The following is a 16,598-nucleotide window of genomic DNA, read 5'->3' as shown; positions in this document are numbered from 1 at the left end:
ATGGAATCATATGACATATTCTTTTGAGTTGGGCTTCTTTTCTTCATAACGTTTTGAGATTCATCCATGTTGTTGTATAGTCTTATTGTTGATGTATGTTCTATTGAGTTGGCATCATCTTTTGTTTATCCATTTAATTCATTTGTGGATGGCCATTTGGCTTATTTCCAATTGGAGGCTATTGTAAATAAGGCTGCTACAAATATTTGTGTACCAATCTTTGTGTAGGCAATGTTTTCATTTATCTTGGGTAAATTCATAGACATAGAATGACTGAGTTGCAAGGTAGGTACATGTTTTTGGGAAAACGGCCAAACTGTGTCCCTAAGCGGTTGTGCCTTTTCACATTTCCACCAGTGTCAGTCTGACTTCCAGCTGCTCCATTCTCACCAACAATTAGCACCTTTTAAACTATCCATGGGGTCGCTGAGGGTTGGACACCACTGAGTGACTTCACTTTCACTTTTCACTTTCATGAATTGGAGAAGGAAATGGCAACCCACTCCAGTATTCTTGCCTAGAGAATCCTGTGGATGGAGGAGCCTGGTGGGCTGCTGTCCATAGGGTCACATAGAGTCGGACACAACTGAAGCGACTTAGCAGCAGTAGCAGCAGCAAACTATCCATTCTAAAGAACAGGTTGTGCAATGAATTACATAGTTATCCGTGTACTTTTAAGACATTTTTATTATTTGAAAAGTTTACTTCTTGGAAGGCCAAAAAGTCTCTCTATAATTTCTATCCATCATCTCCATTTCTGATAAGTCTAATAAGTTTCAGTTCAGTTGCAAGGCACTGCATTAGAAGCTAGAGGATGCAAGGATAAGTATGACATGTCATTCACCCTCAAAGAGTTCAGCCAGATAAGAATAAGCATGCTAAGTCACTTCAGTCATGTCTGACTCTTTGCAACCCTAAGGACTGTATCCCACCAGGTTCTTCTGTCCATGGGTTCTCCAGGCAAGAATACTGGAGTGGATTGCCATGCTGTCCTCCAGGGGATCTTCCCAACCCAAGGACTGAACCCACATCTGTTATGTGTCCCCTTCATTGGCATGCAGGTTCTTTACCACTAGTGCTACCTGGGAAGCCCAATAAGTATAGACATACCCAAATGAAAGGTAGAATGGAAGGTGTCTTTCGAGAAATCTGGGTCACAGCACTCCGTAAAGTCTTCAGGAAGGAGGTGGCAGCTTAGACAATTTGTATGGAGAATGGTTGGTTGCTTTAGTCACTAAGTCATGTCCAACTCTTGCAACCCCATGGATGCAAGGCTGTAGCCTGCCAGGCTTTTCTGCCCATGGCATTCTCCAGGCAAGAATACTGGGGTGGCTTGCCATTTCCTTCTCAAAGTGTATAGAGCATAGAACTCAAGCTTTGATGGCTAACCATAATATTCACACCCTTGTCTTAAATCTGTCTCTCATCTAAACCAAACCATGTGATCCTTTCAAACATTACCCATAGGTTGCCTTATCACTAGCTAGCTTTCTTCTGAATATACTTAGGTTAAAAATACTTTGACGTGTGGTGTGATTGGTATTCAACATCCAAGAGCTGTCTAGTCCACAGAGAGGAGAACAGAACTTTGAAGGATAAGGTTCTGATTATACTCTCACTATTTATAAGACTGCATTAGCTTTTAGTTTACATATGGGGCCTTCACTTTAAACTATTGATTCATTTGTTTATGTAATTTTAGAACTGTAACTGACATGAGAGATGATGCAGTATAGCTCCCTCTTTTTCCAAGAAAGAAACAGAGTCTCATAGTTGATTCAGTTCCTTGCCCTTTATCATACAGCCACACATTGATGTAGGAGGGGCTCCTGACTCCCAACAGGGCTTTTTTGGAGTAAATCTGAACTTGTCTTTTCTACAGGCTGTTGTTAAGTCACACCTTTATCATTTTAAAGATGTGCATTTTGTTTTACACTTAGATGCTGGCCCTTTTTTTGGCTGTTAAGTTTCATCTTCTTTGATATCATCCTATCAACATCTTTTTGGATTCAGATTCTATCTACCAGATTGACTAAGCCTCCTCAAAATATGCCATCTGCAAAAGTGACCAGCATGACATTTACATTTTCAAACCAAATGTCTGGATGGTGTGTTGAGCAAGAAAAAGGGAGGGGGAAAGGAGGGAGTTATTCACTGTGACCAAATAAAGCGTAGGCAAAGTGAGGCCCAAGTCAGAGTCACAAAGGTGAGCACAAGGTTGACCCTAGGGAAGAGATAGGAATGCTATAGTGGGCTCAGACAAGCACTCAGCAAATAGGAGCAAGGATCCACTTTGGGGTGGAGAAGCAGTCTGGAAGTAGGATAGTGAACAATGCAAGGGTGTCAGGAGCTGTGGGGATTAAGTTGTGTTCATTGCATGGGCTATCTTGAGCCTTCTGCCTTAAAATGGGCCAAAGGGGAATCTGGTTTCCTACATGACAAATCCCTCCTACTTGGAAGGAAGGGTCGAGGCTCTCCCAGACCTGCTCTGCACAAAAGGCATTTATATTCCAGAGCACGTGTGAGGTGAGACATGGATTTGCTTACACCATTCCTATCAGACTAGGTACTAAAAATGGCTTTAAAATAAGAAGGTGTCCTGGATTTCCTGCAAGGTTCTCCATATCTGATCATGAGGGTGCAGCATTCAGGGTGGAACACAAACCAATTGCATAGGTGTGAATGGGAGAAGCAGGATACAGAGTGATAGAAACTTTAGAGCTTCCAAACCGTAGAATGAACCCCAAAACCAGTTCCCCAGTTTGCAGCACAGTAGGTACAACAGGTAGAAAGGGCATGGAAGGAGAAGAGCTAGTGTAGTCCCTATTGGGCTAGTCACCTGATGAGCAGAATCTGTCAGCTGTGATCCCAAGACATCTGCATATCATGCCATCAGTACATATTCACTGAGCTACTACAAAGCGGACACCATGCTCTAGAGGCTGGGAATACATGGCGACCAGAGACTTATTCCTCATGGAACTGGAAATTTAATCAATCCTGCTGTGTATCCTGGGGTTCAACTGGTATTAACCAGCTTGCATGCTGCTGGTGATGCAGTGAAATGGCGAAAAAGGACAAACTATTGGGGAAAGGTATCATTTATGAATTTCAGTGAATAAAATCTGGTACATGATCTTAAAGTGTTAAGGTATGTAGCCCACTCACTTTCTGGATGACATTCAATGCCTATAGATTTTCACAGTTCCTAAGTTCATTCGTTAATGTGTTGTTTCTCATCTGATGGAGTGGGGAAGTGGAAAATTCTCTTGGCTAATTCTTTATGTACTATTTGATTCAACTATAACAAAGTATTGCCTTTTAAGGTTCTCTTTTGATCTGAGGGAAGAAAAACTTTGTTCACAAAGATAAAAATTATTATAAAGTATTTGGAGAAAACCCTAAAATATAGATATATCTGATTTTAACTTGTAATAAAAGGTTAAGAGGAGGGAAAAGGAACAAAAGAAACCATCTTGTCCAATTCATTCACCTTACAGTGGAGGAAACTGAGGTTCAGAAACAAGACACCTAGCTGTGTGTTACACTACAGTTTCAATAAAAGAAACAGAAACAGGGACTTTTCTGGTCCAGTGGTTAAGAACCTGCCTGCCAATGCAGGGGACATGGGTTCAGTTCCTAGTCAGAGAGGATTCCACATGTCTTGGGGCAGCTCAGACTGTGAGCCATAACTATTGAAGCCTGTGTGCTCTAGAGCCTGTGCTCTGCAACAAAAGAAGCCACTGCAATGAGAAGTCCACGCACCACACCATCTCCACGACTAGAGAAGGCCAGAGTGCAGCAACGAAGACCCAGCACTGCCAAAATTAATTAATTAATTATAAAAGCAAAACAGTACTTAAATACAATAGCCTCATTTGGAGGAATAGTTCTCATTCATTTCCCACTCAATCACTGCAGAAAAGGTTTTTAAAAACCACAACAGTGCCACTGGGAGAGGAAGTTCTCCCTTCCACAAGCTTTAAGCAAGCAAGGGGAGTTACACCGTTGCACCAAAATGTTGGGGAATGCTATAAACACAGTGGGTCTGGATTTCAGGAAGACATCTTCTCCAAAGATGGAGAGTAGAGAGTTACTTTAAGCCTCCAATATGGTCTTCAGAAAAAAAACAAAGATGGATAAGAAGAGATTTTAGGCAGGAATGTCAATTAGGCAGCAACCACGGCAGTGAACCAGACTGAACAGGAGAGACAAAAGCGGGGATGAAGCCACTAGTGAGACCACAGCGGCTGCCACTGTCACCAGCCCCACTTCCACCACCACCAATTAATAATCTTGCACTGAATCCTTACACACCAGGCAGTAATCTTTTTATACCTAATTTTGCACAATCCTCATAACAGCCCTATGGTGAGGGTTTACCATGTGAGGAAACAGGTTCACAGAAATGAAGTCACTTACTGTGATGGTCTTTGTGTTAACCTGGCTGGCTACAGTCCTCAGGCACTCAGTTAGATATGAATCCAAGTGTTGCTGTATTTTGTAGCTGTGATTAAATCCCATAATCAGTTGTCCTTAACTGGGGAAACTGTCCTAGATTAGGGTCAGGGTTAGAGTCAGGGCTGGGTTATCTAGAGCAGTAATCCCCAGCCTTTTTGACACCAGGAACCAGTTTCATGGAAGACAATTTTCCATGTACAGGGGGCAGGCATGGTTTGGGCAGTAATGTGATTGATGGGAGCAGCAGGTGAAGCTTCACTCGCTCACCCTAACTCACCTTCTGCTGTGAGTCCTGGTTCTTAACAGACCTCGGACCAGTACCAGTCCACACCCCAGGGGTTAGAGACCCTTGATTTAGAGTTATCCTAGACAATCTGGGTGGAGCTGATTTAATCAGTTGAAAGCCTTAAAAACACAGCTGAAAGTGAAAGCAAAAGTGAAAGTGTTAGTCACTAAGTTGTGTCCATCTCTGCCACCCCACGAACTGTAGCCCGGCAGGCTTCTCTGGCCATGGAATTCTCCAGGTAAGAATACTGGAGTAGCTTGCCATTCCTTTCTCCAGGGGTTCTTCCAGACCCAGGGATTGAACCTGGGTATCCTGCATTCCTGGTGAATTCTTCCCCACCAGGTTTCCCTAAAGAAGAAGAAACTCCACCTATGGATAGCTGCTTCAGCCTGTGCCTGAGAGCTCCAGCCCACCTTTCCTGATGGCTGGCCCTACGAACTCCAGTCCTGTGGCCTGACCTCGCATTTGCACAAGCCACTTCCTTGTAATAAATCTCTCACTATACATATCCCCTATTGGTTCTGCTCCTCTGGTTGAACCCTGACTGATACACATGCCAAAGATGACATAATTATAGGATGAGAGAGCTCAGATTTTCTCAAAGCCAAAAAAGGCCAATATTCCACACTCCCTCCTCAAAGAAGTTCAATTTTAGACATCAGCACATCGCAGAAATGCCACCTCCTCCAGAGATCTATAGGCTTCCCTGGTGACTCAGACAGTATAGAATCCACCTGCAGTGCAGGAGACTTGGGTTTGATCCCTGGGTTGGGAAGATTCCCTGGAGGAAGAAATAGCAATCCACTCCAGTATTCTTGCCTGGAGAATTCCATGGACAGAGGAGCCCAGTTGGCTACAATCCATGGGCTCACATAGAATCGGAGATGACTGAGCGACTAACATTCACTTTCACTTTCCCAGAGGTCTAGCAGTCATGGCAGACAAGGACAAAAGCTCTGGAGGCCAGTCTGTTTGGGTTCTGATCCTGGTTCAGCTACTTACTATGGAAACTTTACCTTGGGGAAGGTACTTAAAATCTCTGTGTCTCAGTTTCTTCATGAGAAATATGAAACAGAGACTTCCTTGGCAGTCCAATGGTTATGACTCCATGCTTCCAATGCAAGGGGCACAGGTTCCATCCCAGGTTGGGAAACTAAGATCCCATGTGCCATGCTGTGCAGCCAAAAAAGAAATATGTACATAACCATGCGTAAGATTGATGGCCAGTGGGAATTTGCTGTGTGATGCAGGGAAGTCAATTACGGTGCTCTGTGACCACCTAGAGGGGTGGGATGAGGTGGGAGGTGGGAGGAAGGTTTAAGAGGGAGGAAGCATATGTATACCTATAGCTGAGGCATGTTAATGTATAGAAGAAACAACACAATATTGTAAAGCAATTCTCTTCCAATTAAAAATAATTTTTAAAAAAGAAACATGAAACAATAATAGTACCTATTTTATAGATTTGCTGAAGATTTGTGAATTATACCATGTAAAGCATTTAGAGAATTAGCACATAGTAGATGTTAAGAATTATTAACTATTTAGAAGAACCAAAAGGTGAGAATCATCCATGCTAAGCTTTTGAAATGGGGCAAAGAGGGAACAGAAACACCCATGATGACTATAAGGAAATCAGAGTCTTGGGAACCAATTCAGTTGTGATGCAGAATGTAATCAGAGTGATACAAGCACCTAACAATGCTTTCCTGATGATGACTATTCCAGAAAAGGCCAACCTTTCATAGGCATTATAACTTAATCCAGGGATGGGCAAGAGCAAGAAAAAGCAGCTCATCAGAATTTGTTCCACACTGAAACAGAAAATTCCCCTAACTTGGTCCAGGACTGATTGATCTTCAAGAATAAGAAGAATGCAGGGTTCAGCATTTTCAACATTGGCAAGTTTCTCCAAAAGGCACAGAAACAATTTTGATGAGCTATACCCACATCACTGTTACAAATACAATTCTTGCAGGTTATGAGTACACAGAAAACATGATGGAGACTACCGTCGTGATCAATACTAGTCAGGCATGACTTGATATGTCAGATTTGATACAGAACCTACAAAAGATATCATGGTTCCTCACCTCTAACGTATCGACAAAATAAGAAACCTTCAGTTAACTCTGAGAAAAAGAATTCATCAGTGTTCACAAAGTATTTATGTATCTTTTCACCCAGTGGTGATTATTCTAGAAATAAGAAAGACCCTTTAAAATGGGGTGAGAGGAGAAGCACTGACTTTGCAATAAGAAAATGCTAAGGCCCTACAAACTGAAACACAGTATGAGTTTAAAAAGTAATAAAACCCAACATGACATTAATGACTTTAATATTATTTATGTATTAACATACCATAGTTACAATGATGATCCGAATCCAAAGCTGCCTTCAGGCTCTTCTTCCAAAACAAGCAGCTAACAAAAAATTACTTAAAAACCTCTTGATGAAGAATTTGTCCTAGATGTCTTCTGAAGTTGAGGTGTGAATTCGAATGTTCTTCTAAGTTCAGGCTGCACGGTTTGTGACCCACATGTCCCAGAAGGAGCAATGGTTACTGCTGAAAGGAACTGACAGGCCAAAAGTGCTAGTTGAACTCAAGTTGAAAGGAAAAGAAAAGAGAATTGTCCTAAAGAAGCCACTAGCCCCAGGATGCGTGGGAAATCGGGTTTGGTCTCTCTTTTCTAGGTCAGTGTTGTTGCCTGGATGACTCATTAGAGAAGAGGTGGCCTCCCTAGAAGGCCATATTGTTTGTCTCCACAGTAGTGAGAGCATGGCCTACCTTTGGGTACCATGTAAGTCAGAGAGGAAATCCGATTCTCTACCCAGGAGGTTGAGGAGAGAAATAAACGTAAAGCTGGCAACCATGTTCAATTTTTCAATCAAAACTGTTTTCTAGATTTTGACAAAACAATTACTAATTGTCACAATCTTCTATTCATTTAAACATATATTGATCTCTGTTCTGTAAAGTGTTCAATTTCAATTCTGCCCATCGTATACTGATCTCTTTTTTACAATCTGTCTATAAAATACCTATACTTTCGTACCATCCAGGCTCAATGACAATCTCTTCTCCCTCTCTTCTCCTCTCCGAAGAAGAAAAGATGAAGAGGTATTTTGATGTACATAAGTGTTTCTGCTTTTGAGTAACTTCTATGCCAGAGATCCTCTGCACTGAGTCTGAATCAACAAACATCTTCTGATGTTATCACACACAGGAGTGCTCTTTTAGGAATGTGTTCAGACACGCATGGCAATGGAGTCCTTTTGGTTTATAAACCTTCACTGCTTGTTTTGGAAGTCAAGGCTGATAGTTCTGTTCAGTCCTGCACCCTGGGGCTGCATAGGAAGGGTCTGCAAGGAGACCTGGAGCACATGTCCATAAGAGGAGGACATCAGTGGCCATTACACTGGACAGAGGATGGAAGTCCAGAAACCTGCTTCCCAGCAGGCTGCAACAGGAACAAATGAGACAGGACTAGTGATGGTTTTAAGAAGAAACAATGTGAAATGGATTTAAAGATAGAAGCAGCTACTTTTTTTCAGAGAAGAGAGGATGGGCAAAAGTAGTGGCCCAGATGCACCTGGAGGGAAAGCTAAGACCGTATAACTATCATCTGGCAGGAACCAGGACCTCTGATGTTCTTCTTTCTGGTCAGAAATACGCCACAAGTAACATTTCAGGGTGATACAACTGGTCTCTTGCTGGCCAGGGACCAAAAAGAAGATGTATGGATCTTTCCTTCCAGAGCCTGTAACTCCGGTTTTCCACATTAACTGTCCTGCCGCATCACAGGGTGGGAGGGCAGTGCTGGGCGACATTAACAGGGCAAGGACAGGTCAGTCCTTCCTTTCCCACTTTACCCAGCCAGACCAGCACCAGTTCTTCCAAGCACATCACTGACGATTTTCCATACACACACATCTAATCTGTTGTGGATGACCCTCTTTGCTGCCTCCACAAGTTATCTACCCTTCAATACTAAACTTGACCCCTTCTCTGAAAGCCAACTCCCCCACAAACTAGATATAATTCTTCCCAAGTGTGGGTGGGGAGGCTCACCCCTAGCAGTTAAACCATAGATTGTGCTAGGTTCTGTCTTTACAACACATATTTGGCTGTTTTTCGTCTCTCCTTTTATAAGCTCTTTAATCCTTCTGCTTGTTTCATCTGTTTCTTCATCTCTATTTGCCTAGAACAGCAATATGTTTTATGAATAAACCAGCCCTGTCAGCACCTCAAACCAACAGTCACTTACAATCAAAAAGCTTGGCTAGGTACTTAATAAGAAGGAAAGTTATGACCAACCTAGACAGCATATTAAAAAGCAGAAACATTACTTTGCCAAAAAAGGTCTGTCTAGTCAAGGCTATGGTTTTTCCAGTGGTCATGTATGGATGTGAAAGTTGGACTGTGAAGAAACCTGAGCACCGAAGAATTGATGCCTTTGAACTGTGGTGTTGGAGAAGACTCTTGAGAGTCCCATGGACTGCAAGGAGATCCAACCAGTCCATTTTAAAGGAGATCAGTCCTGGGTGTTCTTTGGAAGGAATGATGATGCTAAAGCTGAAACTCCAGTACTTTGGCCACCTCATGTGAAGAGTTGACTCGTTGGAAAAGACTCTGATGCTGGGAGGGATTGGGGGCAGGAAGAAAAGGGGATGACAGAGGATGAGATGGCTGGATGGCACCACTAACTCGATGGATTTGAGTTTGAGTGAACTCCAGGAGTTGGTGATGGACAGGGAGGCCTGGCGTGCTGCAATGCATGGGGTCGCAAAGAGTCGTACATGACTGAGCGACTGAACTGAACTGAACTAAGTGCAAGGAGGTGAAGACTGTAAAGATGAGCCAGGTCCAACCCTGCTCTCTCAGGGATGTGCAACCCAAGGATGGAGCTAAGATACATACCTAAATAAGCCATGGCAAGTGGACACAGGGTTCTCGTAGGCATGCCAAAAACTACAGTGAGGAAATAGAAGGGAAGAATCATTTCCATCAGTGGGTAGGAGAAGTTCTGGGAAGGGTTCATGAGGAGAAGGAAACTCATCTGTTGAAGGTCAGATTTCAGTAGCTTGGAATCGTCTCATTTAATTGACACATGACTCTTCAAGTTAGGTAATTTTTTACCTCCATGTTATAGATGAGGAAATTGGGGCTCAGAGAAGTTAAATAATTTGGTCAAGGTCGTAGAGCTAGTGTATTAACTGGCACCCACACTCCCACTCCTGGAGTAGGCAGTGGAAACCCACTCCAGTGTTCTTGCCTGGAAAATTCCACGGACAGAAGAGTCTGGTGAGCTACAGTCCATGGGGTTGCAAAGAGTTGGACACAACTGAGCACGTACACACACATACTCCGACTGGGTCCAAAGTTCATGCATTTTCCTGCACCAGCTCTTCTGTTCCAGGGGTAGAGGAAACACAGTGACACCGGAGCTTGGCCTTCAAAACTACAGGAGACCCCTTACAGGCCCATCTGGAGGGAGGACAGGGCAGTCTAGGAGCAGCCAACAGCCTGAGGAGAGGCCTGGACCATACATGGGAGGGCAGACTCCCTCACATAACTGTCTAGGACATGTAAAGGAGAAGCAATGGAGATGTGCTAAGAAAGCAAGCCAGTGGATGGTCCTCCACTTCCCCTGTGCTATGCTTGGAACAGAGGGCAAAGTGTATTTCTTATCTAAGTGAAAAAAGTAATGGGACTTCCCTTGCAGTCCAGTGGTTAAGACTCTGGGCTTCCACTGAAGGGGCCTGAATTCAATCCTTCATCCAGGAACAACGATCCCACATGCTGTGGAGTAGGGCCAATAACTAAATAAAATTAATTTTAAAATAGCATTTAAAAATTCAATAAAATATTGTACGTAAAACATTTTGAACGTATTGGAAATTGCTGTTTTACAGCAATCATCTTAACCCTCAGTTGTAAATCTCCTATAATGCAAACCTGGGCTTCCCTTGTGGCTCAGCTGGTAAAGAATCCACTGACAATGTAGGAGACCTGGGTTGGGAAGATCCCGTGCAGAAGGGAACAGCTAGGAATGGCTACCCACTCCAGTATTCTGGCCTGGAGAATTCCATGGACTGTATAGTCCATGGGGTCGCAAAGAGTCGGACAGGACTGAGCAACTTTCACTTTCACGTCACTATAATGCAAACCAGATAGAGTGGAAGAAGGATTCTCTCTATATTTCCTTTTCCTTCAGTCTTCTTTGTTTCTCTCTTTCTGTAAAGATACGATCTAGAGGTTTAAATCATAAGATTAAAAACTAGAGAAACGAAATCCCAGAAATTTACTGAGATAAATGACAAATGACATGCCCACCAATTAAGTATTTTCAAATGAGAATTTTAATATTATACACCTAGACTGATTTAAATATTTTAATTAGTTTCAAAGTATTTTAAGTTTAAAAACTGGGGGTTAGGTAGATGAGACACTTGCCTCTTGCTGGCTCACTGAGACCCTGGTGGTGCTGATGCTGACTAACCACCCGGATGGATGCCAGGCACCGAGGTCTTCAGCTCAAGGCAACTGAAATTAAGGCTGTCGAATGACATCTTATTATTTTGTTTATGATATCCTGAACATTACGCAAAGGAAGAGATTTCAAAAGGATGCTCTAATTAATGTTCACCACACAGAAAGAGATTGTGCTTTTCCTTTTTCTATTTGTTTTGGTCTGTGCTGGCGGTTCTTTGTGGTTTTGTCTGGGCTTTTTCTAGTTGTGGAGCACGGGGGCTACTCTTCATTGTGATGTGTGGGCTTCTCACTGTGGAAACTTCCCTTGTTGCAGAGCGCAGGCTCTAGGGTGCACAGGCTTCAATAGTTGTGGCTTTCGAGCCTGAGAGGTCAGGCTCGGTATCTGTGGCTCACAGGCGTTAATTGCTCTGTGGCAAGTGAATCTTCTCAGACCAGGGATTGAACCCATGTCTCCTGCATTGGCAGGCGGATTCTTATCCACTGTACCATGAGGGGAAGTCCAGATCACGCTTTTCAGAATCAAGAAGTCTTTCCACAAGGAAAAAAGTATACTGAAATCACTGTTTACTAATATTTTGGCTTTCCAATGGATTTTAAACATTAGATTTCTTTTTTTCCTGGAGTCAAACTCTAATGCGTGGCAGTCCCTACCCTTCCTTCTCCCCTGCACCTCTCCTCACCTCCATCGCTCCTCAGCCCTCCCCCGACCTGCCGCAAGGGCTCAGTTCCTCTCCACTCCCCTTCTCCACCTTCTCCATCCTCCATCTTCAACAATGTTTCTCCGCAGCTCTTTCCCTCTCTCCTCCTCTCTCTTTACTCCAAACCTCCTCTCTCACTCCTCCACCTTTCTCTCTTTTCCTCTTGTTTTCCTCCCACTAAAACATGTCAAAAGTCATTTTTGGCCCATCTTGGTTTATCTTGAGTAACGCACATCAGACTGAAGGACTAGGACAAGAAGAGTAGTTTATGCACAGTGGACTAGGACGTGACTTTCGATATCTGAGTCACAAAAATGAATTTAAGCCACTAATTGCAGAACTACCCCTCAAAAGAGTTGGGTATGATAGCATCACAGGTGAAAACAGGGGATGGTAAAAAGTGGGGGAAGGGAAGGCGAGAAAGTTGCCCCTTGAATGCCTAGACCCAAGACCAAATCTGGCAATCAGCTTTGGGACATGTGCTGCTCTCCCGAGAATGCCTGCTCCCTAACTCCAAGGATTCTGGAATCATTTACCAGAAGGTGCCAGTCACTTGGCATGGCAGCTTGCTTAATCTTGTTGTTTACCATCAACCCATCAAAAACAAGTGAGCAGGCAATCATGTTAGGTACCAGCTGATTTTTGGTGGCCATCTTCAAAACCAGCTCCCTCAATTTTTTCAGCAGTGTAATCAAACCATGGGGATTTTTTTCCATATCACCATTATTAGATTTTTCCCCCCTTTGGGCTGCACTGCATGACATGTGGGATCTTGGTTCCCAGACCAGGGATTGAACCCAAGCCCCCTGCAGTAGAAACAGAGCCCTAACCACTAACCACTGGTCCACCAGAGAATTCCCTGATTTTCATTTTATTGTGAAGGCCTGATGTCAGTCTGCCTAGGAAAAAGGAATATGGAGGGATTTTGCACCAGGGGGAAAAAACCTGTGGCCCTGGATTCTGATATAGAGACCTGTTTTGTTTTTTTCCTCCAGGAATGGGAGAAGTTGCAACAATAATTCTCCCTCTTTAGACAGAGTGTCTGGCAGTGAGCACACTGCCCATTAACCATCCAAGCAGACAGGAAAGAAAGAAGAGCAGCCCAGCCAGGAGTCACAGAGCTTAACCTCAGGTTTGTTTGTCAATTTCTGGCTACAGCTTCAGTTTTTTTACCACATTGATGAAAGGCATATGGCATCACCCACATCACAGGACTGGTATGAGGCCAAGAAATGCCTGGTACATAATAGGAGCTCAATAAACGCTGGCCCTCTGAGGCCCTGTGGAGACTTTGTTCCTTTTACTGAAAAAAGATTAATTTTGATCATCCCCAAGTTAACATCTGGTATGCAGCTAAATAGCAATAAATTCTTTGTCCAAAAACTTATCATAAAGACTTACCTGGTATAAGCCATATTTTGAATTAGCAGGTGTATTTTCATACCCCTCTTTTTCAGAAAAGCCCAAATATTTGGCCAATTTTAACTTGAGTGCAACAACACACTTGAGTGCAACAATACTTTCTTAATAGACACGAGATTCATTACTTTCAGAAAGTAAACTGAAGCTGTAAATTAATAACTATATTAAGCTAATATTTATGGAGTACTATATATATATAGTATATATATATATGTATATATATATATTTAAATACATTTATATCTCAGATGGACTTATTTGCAAAGGAAAGAGTCACAGATGTAGAGAACAAACTTATGTTTACCAAAGGGGTGTGTGCTAAGTTGCTTCAGTCATGTCTGACTCTTTGGGACCCTGTGGACTGTAGCCCACCAGGCTCCTCTGTCCATGTGATTCTCCAGGGAAGTGTACTGGAGTGGACTGCCATGCCCTTCTCCAGGGAATCTTCCTGAAGCAGGGATCGAACTCACATCTCTTTTTGTCTCCTGCACTGGCATGTGGACTCTTTACCACTAGCGCCACCTGGAAGCCCAAAGGGGAGTGGAATATATGTGGGAGACTGGGATTGACATACACTACTATGTATAAAACAGAGAACTAATGAGAACCCACTATATAGCACAGGGAACTCTACTCAGTGCTCCGTGGTGACCTAAATGGGAAGGAAATCTGAAAAACAGTGGATATATGCATATGTGTAACTGATTCACTTTTGCTGCTCAGCAGAAACAAACACAGCATTGTAAGGCAACTAGACTCCAATAAAAATGTTTTAAAAACAAAGAAGGAACACAGCCCCTGGATAACTTCATAGAGCGAGCCACTCTACTCTCTAGTTAGGCTTTCATGTACATAGAACAATTCTTGTTTAAGTCTCTCTAAAGTCACCTCAACTATATTCTGGCTAATAGAGGAGGGTGTAAGATGTTTCCTAAAGGATAGCATATCTTTAAAAACATCTTCAAGAAAATTAGTTAGCCCAGGGAAGGAGAGGGGTATATTGGTCATAAGGGCCAGTTGCAAAAAGAAGGGTGAGTGGGGCAAAGGAGACTACAGAGCCAGGGCAAGGAGGCAACGGTCCAAGGAGCTCTCAAACAGGAACACAGGCTTGGAGACAGGGAGCTCTGGAAGATGAAGAGGTAGGGCTCAGGATGAGGCTGCAAAGGCTGGTCAGATGCCTGAAAGACTTGAATGGTGGGTTGAGAACTTTGAACTTTTTTAACACAGGAATGGAGAGCTACTGAAGATCCTATCAAAGGAGGGATAGGATATTGCTCTGGTGCAAGGACAGAAGGTGGGTGTTCAGGAGGCCCAGTCAAAGGCAGAAGTGAAGCAGCCATCCAAATAAGGGGTGATCAGAGTGTGACCTCCAGCAATGGCAGTGTGGAGAAGATGGGGCAGAATTAAGGTCTGTGTAGTCACCCTAGGGAGCATAGAAGAAGGGGAAGTAAAACAGACTCTCAGACTTCTGGATTAAAGGAGAGGACCCCAACTATGGCAGGAGGAAGAGCCATTTGGGATAAGGAGGGAGATGACAGGCTCAGTTTCAGACACACTGAGTGAGACATCACCATTTGTGCCAAAGCATGTCATTAACAGCTATCCCCTGTCTAGAGCTTAAATACGGTATCAGAAACAAGGATGCAGATTCCAGGGAGGGTGGACATTTATGTAGACACCCAGTGTCCACAGACATCAATGGCCCAACATGGGACAGTAAATGCCAGGAGAAAAAAAGGAGAAGGGAAAAGGGAGGTAAAAATCAGTCAAAATCACAGGGATGTGAAACACTGATGCTTCTCTCCAGGCTCTTCTTAGGGAAAAAAAAAAAAAAAAGCAGAGAAACAAACACACACAAGACTTTTTAGGGAGAAATGGTGAACAACAAGGAGCTGAAACTATTACAAAACCTTAAAGCAAAACTTTTGTCCAAAATGACTCTTGTAGCCTCTACGCTAAATTTTATCAGTAATAAAAGCATACCCAAATGAAACAATATATATATATTTATATCTCATTTAATTCTAACAATCCTATAAGACAGATACTAAAATTATCCCCACTTTAGGAAAAGACTAATGCTGAGTAACTTAACCCAGGTGACATAGTAAAGGGCAGAGTTCAGTCACAGCCAAAACAGGATTTCTGGGCTTAAAATGATGAATACTACCTTCTCTTTTCAAACCAGTGCCTTCTCACATCTTCACATAGACCAGAAAGATTTCAAATATTCAAATGATAGAATTTCAGAAACCTCTCCATGATCTAAATCCCCTATTAGATTTTCAAAAGACCTCTTCTCATTGCTGTATTTCCCAGAAGAATCTAAAGGGGAAGATTTAACAAACTGCTTCCCTGAACTTCTCTCTGCCAGTCTTTTAGTTATTTACATGTTTTTTTCCTGCCTCCTGTCCGTCTTAAGTAACAAATACTTTATGATCAGTCCATAATTATGAGAAGTCATATGAGAGACCAGAGAATGTCGCCAGAGAACACTAGAGAAAGGAAAAAGACGTAGCAACGCTTCCAACTCAATTCACAAAAACTCCAAAATAATATAAAACGAAACAAATTCCACGGATGACTTTCCTAGTGCTGAAATGGCACAAGAGCCGCCTCTCGCTGACAGAGGACTGTTGCGGTGCAATCTGTGGTTTTCAAGAATAAGAAATGTGGGGGACCTGCCTCCCAGCGCTCGCCTGCCAGATCCACCGCTGGGCAGGTTTTAAAGAACGGAATAGAAGTGAGAATTTCCAGTTCAGAGGGGAGAGGATCGCAGAGCTCGAGCTCCTTCAACGGCTAATAGCAAATGGTTTATGAAGGGGAAAAACGAAATCTAAGAAGTCTGCGCAGCAATCCTTGCCGACTGAGAAGTGGGCGCCCAGCGAGATCGCTGGGTGGACGGTCCCTTGCCAGCTCATCTTCGCTGAAACGTCCGACCCGGGGCCGCGAAATGGGGCTGCGGGCAGTTCGAAAGCCGGCAGCGATCGCTGGCGTCAACCCCCAGCTCCCGCTCCGGGCGAGGATGCTCGGGGCGCCGAGCAGCACCTGTGCCTCAAGGGCAGACCTCGGCCCCCAAGCCCGCCGAAGTGATGCGAGGTCGGAGGAGAGCCCCAGACAAAGTGAGCCCACCTGGCCTCGCGCACCGGCCGCTCGATCCAGGCAGGCCCGGGCGCCACTCCCGCAGCCGGAGCCCCTCGCCCGCAACCTCACCTCTCGCCGCCGCCTCCGCTTC

This window comes from Bison bison, unplaced genomic scaffold (assembly GCF_000754665.1).
Source record: "Bison bison bison isolate TAMUID 2011002044 unplaced genomic scaffold, Bison_UMD1.0 scf7180017864370, whole genome shotgun sequence".
In the NCBI taxonomy this organism is placed as follows: Eukaryota; Metazoa; Chordata; class Mammalia; order Artiodactyla; family Bovidae; genus Bison; species Bison bison.
Note: the sequence above shows the minus strand (reverse complement) of the source record.